Raw genomic sequence first — 9,039 nt, forward strand, 5'->3', positions numbered from 1 at the left:
CATTACTCTAAAATCACTTTTATGAGAGTGACTTTTAGATAACAACCTGATTTAAAACAGAATCTAGCATAAACATTCTTTCCCTTGGAAATAACTCTAAGATATTAAGAGAATATAGCAAATGAGATCACAGGATCACAAAAATGTGCTTTCAAATGAGTTCTTCTTGTTTTATTGGAACAGCAAAGCACCATAAGAAAGAATAAGTAGCCTACACCTATGTAGGAACAAGTATCACTGCTATGGAGTTTTCATGTTTTGCATGCAGACTCGGGGCTCCAAGTCTCCTCTTGGCATTTTCTTATTTAAACACTGATGACTTATAACCTCAAAGTTTAGCAGCACAACACAGTGTTTCCTTTTCCATCAGACATTTCTTTCAGTCTTTATTTCCATCAAAGGGCTTGTGTTTTGGTATTTTTGCTACTGAAAGGCATACAAGTAATCTAAGAAAAGCATGAGTCAGAAACTTTACGTCAGAAAGAAGGATGTGCCGCTACACCGCAGACTGAATGGAAATAAAAACGAGCCTTTATTTATGGTAAACAATGCAAAAAAGAAAAGGGAAACAAAGACTAACCTAACAAAACCTAAACTGGGAAAGCAACTAAGACTAAGGACATATACTGATAGGTTTGTAGCATAAACCTATTCGCTGGAACGTTAAGGACAATCTGCTACGCAGCAAAAAGCAAGACTCAAGGCACCAAAGTTCTCTGGTTACTCATGCATGAGGGAGACCTGGCTGGAGCCAAGCGTCGTTCCACCACTTGACCACTGTCAGACTCTCAGCCAGGTTTCCCCACAGCACTCCTTTTATTGTGGTTACATGAATATGCATAGGGTCATTAACATATAACATCTTACATAGGTATACATGTGAACAAAGAATACTGTGTGTGTGTGTGTGTGCGCGCTGATCAAAGGGTCAAACATCCTTGGTCAGGAGGAGGGTAGACTAGACCCCCCCCGGTGAGGAAGTCCAGCAGTTCATCTAAACAGAAAAGCACTTAGACTAGAACAGACGTAGCTACGTTAATCCTACCATAAAACAATTAAGACAAGATGCGACCTCTTCCCGTGCTCCCAGGATGTAGGTGTGCATTCTAGTGTGGAATGCACACCAAGCCTCTGTAGCCTGTTAAAGATCACACAACTTATCACTACACAATTGATTATACACCTCTAAGCATCTATGGTTAAATATTTCTAAGCATAAATGACAATCAACAATACAAACTCTAACATTCCCCCGTTTTTGACCTTTATGCTAGAAAGTTCCCAGTTATGAATACCTCATGTCTGACAGTTTCAATGCAAACATTTTTATACTCAGCATACGTCAAATCACCCTAAATTACTGTAAAAGTTACACAGTACAACAAATGTATTAGCAGTTATCCCATTCATTGAGCTCATCTCATGGCAAACTGCATCTTACGAGCAACCAAAGAAATTGTTAATTTAATAGTGAAACTAAGAAAGTAACATTGTCAAAAACATCTCAGCTTGGTGATGCTTCCTCCGGGTGTGCAAATCACATGTCTCTCTGCAGAGTGGTTTGAGTTCTGCAGGGCGTCATGAATGTCTCTTCTAGTTGTTTCGTTGTCCATAGGACCAGAGTCCAAATGTATGTAGAATAAACATTCAAACATACCAGTTAGTTTTGTTGTTTGTCAACATGGGTCTCAGCTATTTCCAAAGCTGCAGACCTCTCAGCACTCTAGTTTTATGGCCTCCCATCACCTCACTTCAGGCCTTCATCCTGCGAGGGGGATATTTATGACTCCTTCATTGTCCACGCTCTGCAGAGAAACACCTCTGTGGAAAGGGTGCAGGGTTCAGTTGTCTTACTGCTGTTATGATCCCAGCAGCCTTCAGAGTGTCATCGTATGCACAGTATAGTGGCACAGCATTAGGTGATGTTCATAGGAAACTGCTGTCATCACCACCATAGCTTCTGGTTCCTGTGCTTTCACAGAATCATGATGTCATCCTCGAACTCCTTCTGCGCTGTCGATGGAGCTTGGCACGCTCCCCTCATCCCACGAGTTTTCATGTTCCAACGCTGCTGAAGGTTTAAGGCAGAGCACGTCGTACACCTTAGTCGTCTTCCTCAGCGTCAATATTGAATCTTTCATTTTATTTAAAATCTCCTGGAAGCTCAGTAGCACAGCTCTCTGTGTGATGTCTGCTGTGCTGAAGATGATCTCTGATCCTCCTGAAGCCTCTCTCCTGGCCTCAGCTCCCATCTTGTGGACGATCCTCTCCTCTATTTTGCAGGCAGTTTCATGGTCCTTGCTGTGGCTCCAAGGTCTGATTTCATGATGGGCCCCAACCAGCTTGATCTTTGACCTCAACCACTGCCTGGTCCTGTCAGCTATGCGCTTCTCACTGGGCCTCTGAAGATTTCTCAGGAGATTACTGCTGCACCTGTATTTCCTTGCTAAGAAGAAAAACTTCTATTTGGAGAGCATGTCAACAATCATCAAACCACATTCTTTAGTTCAGTGAACTTCACTTATAGGCCATCAAAGCCTCATCTGAACATGGATGCACCACTTGCATAGGTTTAGTATTTGTAAATAAAACGGCTAATCACACAAATCACTGCAACAATAATAAAAAACATTGTTTAATGTTAATCCTTGGACCCCTCCTCTTGACGCATGGACACACCCATGCGTCAACTCACCAAACCTGGATTCCAGTCTTAAAGAAAAAGATTAGCTAGAACATGTCCCAGGCAACATCAGGGCACCTCCTCCGGAGTAGCTCCGTAACCCTGCAATAAAAGATGTTAGCGTGCGTTGCATATTAAGTTTGCTTAACACCTGGCTCTCCCAGGAGCCTGTATACACACCATCACGGCCTGGAAAGCAAAATCTGGAAGTGAAATCAAACTTCATACCTGTAAACAATTGTATCATAAGAATAATAAGCATTCAACATCAGCAAGACAAGTGTCATGTGCAGGTTTTCTCAAATCAGTAACTACAACTATTACCCTAATTCACCTCAGACATGGATTATCCCATGTACTCTGTTAACATTAATGTAATCAGTGGCTTCTCTTAAGCAAAGTCACTCCACTCATATATTATTATTATGGGTTCAAAAGTGGCCAGCAAATGAGCCCATAATAAACTATTCCATAATTACCGTAATCTCTTATTTGTTTTACTCATGTCACTTGTCCGCTTCAGCTGATTCTTCTAAATGCAGTCTCAGAAAAACAAACATTAGCAATACACATTGACCATCCTGGTGGGCAGGCGTCGGCCATCCACATTCCAGAGGTGCCATAAAACACCATAAAGTTAACACTCGCTGTGGAAAAAGTAACACTGGTCTCATCACAGTATGTCTCAAACTATATTAATTTCTCCATCAACATATAGCCTGTAACTACAGTTTTCTTCACACATAAACCCAGAAATCTTGTAGTAGAGAAACATTAGCCAGTATTCCTATAAATCACATGATCAAACACATGAAGAACCGTAATGCTGTAAAAACGAAAATGCAAATGTTAGCGCTTGCGCAGGCGTATGCATACTTTGTCACAGTTATCTCTGTGAGCACACAAGCTAGTGAATGACACACACATAGTAAATTCACAGACACAGAAAATGGCATTTAAAATGTTAAATCATCACGCAACCTCGAGTGTTGCTGTCATCTTTCTGCTTCTGTAAAGGGAAGCACACACAGACTCATCTGCACCCCTGCCAGGCGGGGGTCAACTTCACACAGTCGTGTTACATCAGTAAAGTCTTGTCAGCTTTTGTCAGCTTTTACCAGTCAGTCAGTTTGTTTTCCTTTCACTCACTCATTCATGCATTCATTCTTTCTTTCTTTGCTGATAGTGGAACCTATCGTCGCATTTAGTTTCCACTCTCAGCAAAATGACGTCATTTCAAAAAGAAAAAGAAGAACTTTAGTTTGGATTACATCGCTGAATCCTTTTGGACTGGGACTGTAATTTAATAATTGTCCCAAATAAGTGGCTTTCTCCAGAGTCCATTTAAATGTGGAGAACTCACTTGACACAATTTTCTCGACGACGTGTAGCATTTTTAATTCCCGACGTGCAGATCTGCTTAAAGAAAAGAAAATAGACAAACAAAATCAGTGCCTGTTCAAAAGATAAAAATGAAAAATAACAGAGATTATCAAACAAAACTTTCAGTGCACTGTGAAAGTATCAAAATAAAAAGGCCTTGTTAAGTCATGACACAAACTCCTCATCTCAGGAGGGTAAATCATACCATTAGCATGGTTTATCATACCATCATACTAATCGGCAGGCTCAACTTCACAACAAAAGAAAAATCATCAGCTAGATTCACTCCAAATCAACCATCAGCTGCACAAAACAACATAACCTTAATGCCTTATTAGCTAGGAGTTTAATCCCCAGGTCTGTGCTCTTCACTCATTTAAGCCACAGATCTATTTTATTCAGTTTTCCTTTTTTCCCTTCATCATAAAACATGTGACATGCTGTCATGCACTTCACAAAACAGTCTGTTCTGACGTATTCAGAGTTGTGTATCTAAATACAGGATTCACTCGCACATCAAAGCAGGAAACTCAGTGTTTTAGAGTCTCCACTCAACACACAACAACTCCAACACATCTCATTCACTCGTACTAGAATTCAGTCACCTTTCATTAATCTAAAACCGATCAACTAATTTGCATATCAACTATTAACCCACTAAGTTGACAGGACGACAGAAAAGCATGTTCAAAATAGTATCACAAAAGACAATTTCCCTCATACAGTAAATTACATGTGCTGCATTAATCAAGCAGGAAGCTTCTCCCAATTTACCATTTTAACAACTAAATTTATTGTCTGATCACTGGTTGGTCAAACCAGGATCTTTTTTCCCACAAAAGTTAAACTGTTGTCCTGCAACCTGGAGAGTCAATTTTTTGCATTGGATAAATTCAGTATTTAATAACAAGTGTCTGCTAAATTGACACTATTTTAACACTGATGAAAGATAACAAGCTAATTTTCATTGCATGGGTGTTTGTGTTATTAGGCAGGTCTAATGCATGTCTGTGGAGCTGCATCTCCAGCAGAGCATGTTCTTAAAGCTGCCTTTCCTACACATTTCTCTGCTATTATTTAATCATTTCTTAACTAATGTGCTATGAGTCTTCATGAGTCATTTTGTGTTTGGAATTGTTAGTAGGGTTAATGCATGTTCTGCTTGTGTGTGTGTGATTTTGTATATGTTTCTATTTTCGCAATGTTTCAGACTCAGTCTCAATTTTCCAACTTAAGCAGTCAGTTTTCTTTTCCCCAGGTTTGCTAACCCAAATTTTGATTTCCCACATTAAATAATTCCTATGCGTTCTCACCTAGTCTTCTCTCTCTGTTGTCCTCTCCCACTTCAACAGTCCAATAGCCGGCAGTTCTCCTTCAGCTTTGTCCTGTGTCCCACTGTCTCTTCTTGACATTTTACTCCACAGGTGGCAAATGTCAAACTCCAACTGTTCAGTTCTCCTCAAACGTTTTCTTCACATGCACAGTGAAGTCACAGCCACTCTCACTATTGTCCTCTGATGCGGTTGACTTCGTGCTAGTGGCTGAAGTGCTGCTGCTGCTGCCTTCCTGGGCGACTTCTTAGCAGCTGCTGCCGGTTTCTTGGCTTTGGCCGCGGCGGGCGTCTTAGCTTTGGTCTCAGTAACCCTGTTCATCTTGAAGGATCCGGAGGCCCCGGTGCCCTTGGTCTGCACCAGAGTGCCCTTCGCCACCAGACTCTTGATGGCGGTCTTGACACGGGCCTTGTTCTTGTCCACATCGTAGCCTCCGGCAGCCAGAGCCTTCTTGAGAGCGGCCACGGACAGGCCGTTGCGCTCCTTGGAAGCGGCCACGGCTTTCACAATCAGCTCGCCCACGCTGAGGCTGACCTTCTTGGGCCTGGAAGTCATCGTCTTCTTCTTCTTGGCCTGAACCTCGGCGCAGGGCGTGTTTATGATGGAGCCTTTCCCACCACAGCGCTGGCATGTTGAACGCATCATGAAGGGTCCATTTCTTTCATGTCGCTAGCCAGCATGCTAGCTGCATGTGGCTTGCCCGAGTCACTCAGTCCTTTTTGAGCATTTCAACATGCTGCCACCGCCATCTTGCTCGCCCCTCCGTGGAATTCATCCAATCAGACAGGAAGATGGGTTTGCTTTCTTCTGCTGTTGCTGTTTATCCACATTGCTGCTGCTTTGCTGGGACTTTTTGTGCTCAGGACTTGCTGCTGTCTCTTTATCATGGAGCTGCATTCCTTATCTTCAGGGAGGAGTGAGCTCGCTTGTGAGGTTGAGAAACACATGGCACTGTAAATAAGTCAGCCAGAAACTTGGCCTGCATGTTTCCAATGATGTTAAACTATAACTTTCTTCCGACCGCTGCATGTGGAAAATTGATTCAGGTCTGCTTTTCACCTGAAAGTGACAAACTAAAACATGTTCATTATTATCATCACTGCTTAATCAACACACATCTCTCTCTCTCTCTGTGTTTTTGTGAACAGTCTTTTCTTAAAAGCAGAAAATGAAATTGTAGATGTTTTTGGCTGATCAACACAAAACCTTTATCCTATGATTTTTCTTTTTCATCTACAATATAAGTTCATTCTCTTTTTCACCCTTTTTTTTCTTCTTCTTTACAATAGCTGGTGATCTGCAGAATCACCGCTCTCACTCACGATCAAAGGCAATTACTTTTACACAGCGCACAAAAACACTGTGACGTCAGACACATTCACACTCACTTTGTCAGCTGCATAAATAAATCATATGGCTGGAGATATGTGCCATGGTGATCCATAGGCATGATCACACGTTTATTTATTTCCAACCCAACAAAACAAATAAACAAAAACATGATGCTGATGCTATGAACACTCCACACACAAGAGTCAAGATTAAGGAAAACTGCTCATGGAAACGCTGCACACTCCAGTTATCACAGTTAACATAGTGCTGTTTCCCTCTCTTAGAGTAGTTCTCAGACAGCTCTCGATCTGATAATGTGTAGCCTGCTCATCAGCTCAGAAGAGAAAAAAAAAAACTGCAACGCAACATCACACAGTAGTTGCATGCTCTGCCCACAGCGGCAAAGTCTTACACTTTCATATTCAACACAGCTCCTCCATCATGTACTTTTAGATGTTTTCATACAGGGTTGAGCATATTAGTTGTTTTCACAGGTGTGCTGTATATCTCAACAATGGTTCATAATAAGACGACAGTCTTCCACACAGGTCAAGTGCCTCTATGCACTTCATTAGCTTAAATATTTATCTATAACACTTCACCTCATATGTCATTGTACTGAATTTGAGCAACCACAAGCTTAATGTAGATTACTTTTAACAACTATCCACCTAAATTAAATCTATGGTCTGGCACACAGGCTGTTGTCGATCAGGGCAAGCTAAAGAATAAACATTGTGTCAGCAAGGGGTGGGGGGAAAGCCATTCACCAGAGCATATCTTAAGTGCTGTGGACTGGCCTTCTCCACACGCTCTTCAAGGCTGGTGTGTTTTCTGAAAACTTCTTAACATCTTAATCTCTTCCATTTATAAGCCTGCGATTAACCGCACGGCTCAGGTCCGCGTGAAACCCGCGTGACCTCGCTCGCGTGAACCCGCGCAGCTAAGGAGCCATCGCTCTCTCTCTTTTTTACATAAATACTTTGTGCTGCCAGGAGCAAAGTCCAGCACAAACGTCTGTCTCCCTCCGACTCACTCTTGGTTGCATAGAAACCCATGATAACAACAACAGTCGGTGTCACAGACCACATGTTCTGCTCCGCACACACCCACACAACAACAACGACGACGACAACAAAAACAACACAAAATAGGCCTACTGTCCAGCACAATCTGGACCCCGCGGAACTTCTCAACACCCCACTGAGCGGTGGAGAACTCACTACAGTACCCCACACAGCGGTCTGTATTTCGCCCCACTAAGACGGCGAACCAAAAAAAGTTCGAACTGCGCAACTCTGCGACTTAATGCTTCTGTACAAAAAACCCCACTGAGCGGCCTTGTACATCGCCCCACTTAGACGGCGAATTTTAGCCCCACTGAGCGGCCACGGGCAACACCCCACTGAGCGGCGAAGACGTAATTATAGCTATAAACTTTTTTTTTTTTTTTTTTTTTTTTCTTACTTGGAGTTGCTTATTGCGTGTAGCGTCAGTCCCGAATCCCATCAATCGCCATCCATCGAGGAGAAAAAAAACAGACTGCTAATCCACCGGCCCGATGACGAATTCTCACGCCTCAGGACTTTGTTGCAGGACCTCTATAAGTCCTGGCTGACGTCAGTCTTTCGGTGTGTCTCTTTTCCCCTCGGTGAACGTCGACTCCAGGGATCCGGCTCTCGAAGGACCAATTAATGATAGGTTTGTAGCATAAACCTATTCGCTGGAACGTTAAGGACAATCTGCTACGCAGCAAAAAGCAAGACTCAAGGCACCAAAGTTCTCTGGTTACTCATGCATGAGGGAGACCTGGCTGGAGCCAAGCGTCGTTCCACCACTTGACCACTGTCAGACTCTCAGCCAGGTTTCCCCACAGCACTCCTTTTATTGTGGTTACATGAATATGCATAGGGTCATTAACATATAACATCTTACATAGGTATACATGTGAACAAAGAATACTGTGTGTGTGTGTGTGTGCGCGCTGATCAAAGGGTCAAACATCCTTGGTCAGGAGGAGGGTAGACTAGACCCCCCCCCGGTGAGGAAGTCCAGCAGTTCATCTAAACAGAAAAGCACTTAGACTAGAACAGACGTAGCTACGTTAATCCTACCATAAAACAATTAAGACAAGATGCGACCTCTTCCCGTGCTCCCAGGATGTAGGTGTGCATTCTAGTGTGGAATGCACACCAAGCCTCTGTAGCCTGTTAAAGATCACACAACTTATCACTACACAATTGATTATACACCTCTAAGCATCTATGGTTAAATATTTCTAAGCATAAATGACAATCAACAATACAAACT

The 9,039-nt window shown here is 42.5% G+C and overlaps 1 pseudogene; it reads right to left on the reverse strand.

Moving 5' to 3' along the window:
- Positions 1–651: 651 nt before the first annotated feature.
- On the reverse strand, positions 652–9,039 carry LOC143414922 (histone H1 pseudogene; annotated as a pseudogene).

This window comes from Maylandia zebra, linkage group LG23 (assembly GCF_041146795.1).
Source record: "Maylandia zebra isolate NMK-2024a linkage group LG23, Mzebra_GT3a, whole genome shotgun sequence".
NCBI classification, from domain to species: Eukaryota; Metazoa; Chordata; class Actinopteri; order Cichliformes; family Cichlidae; genus Maylandia; species Maylandia zebra.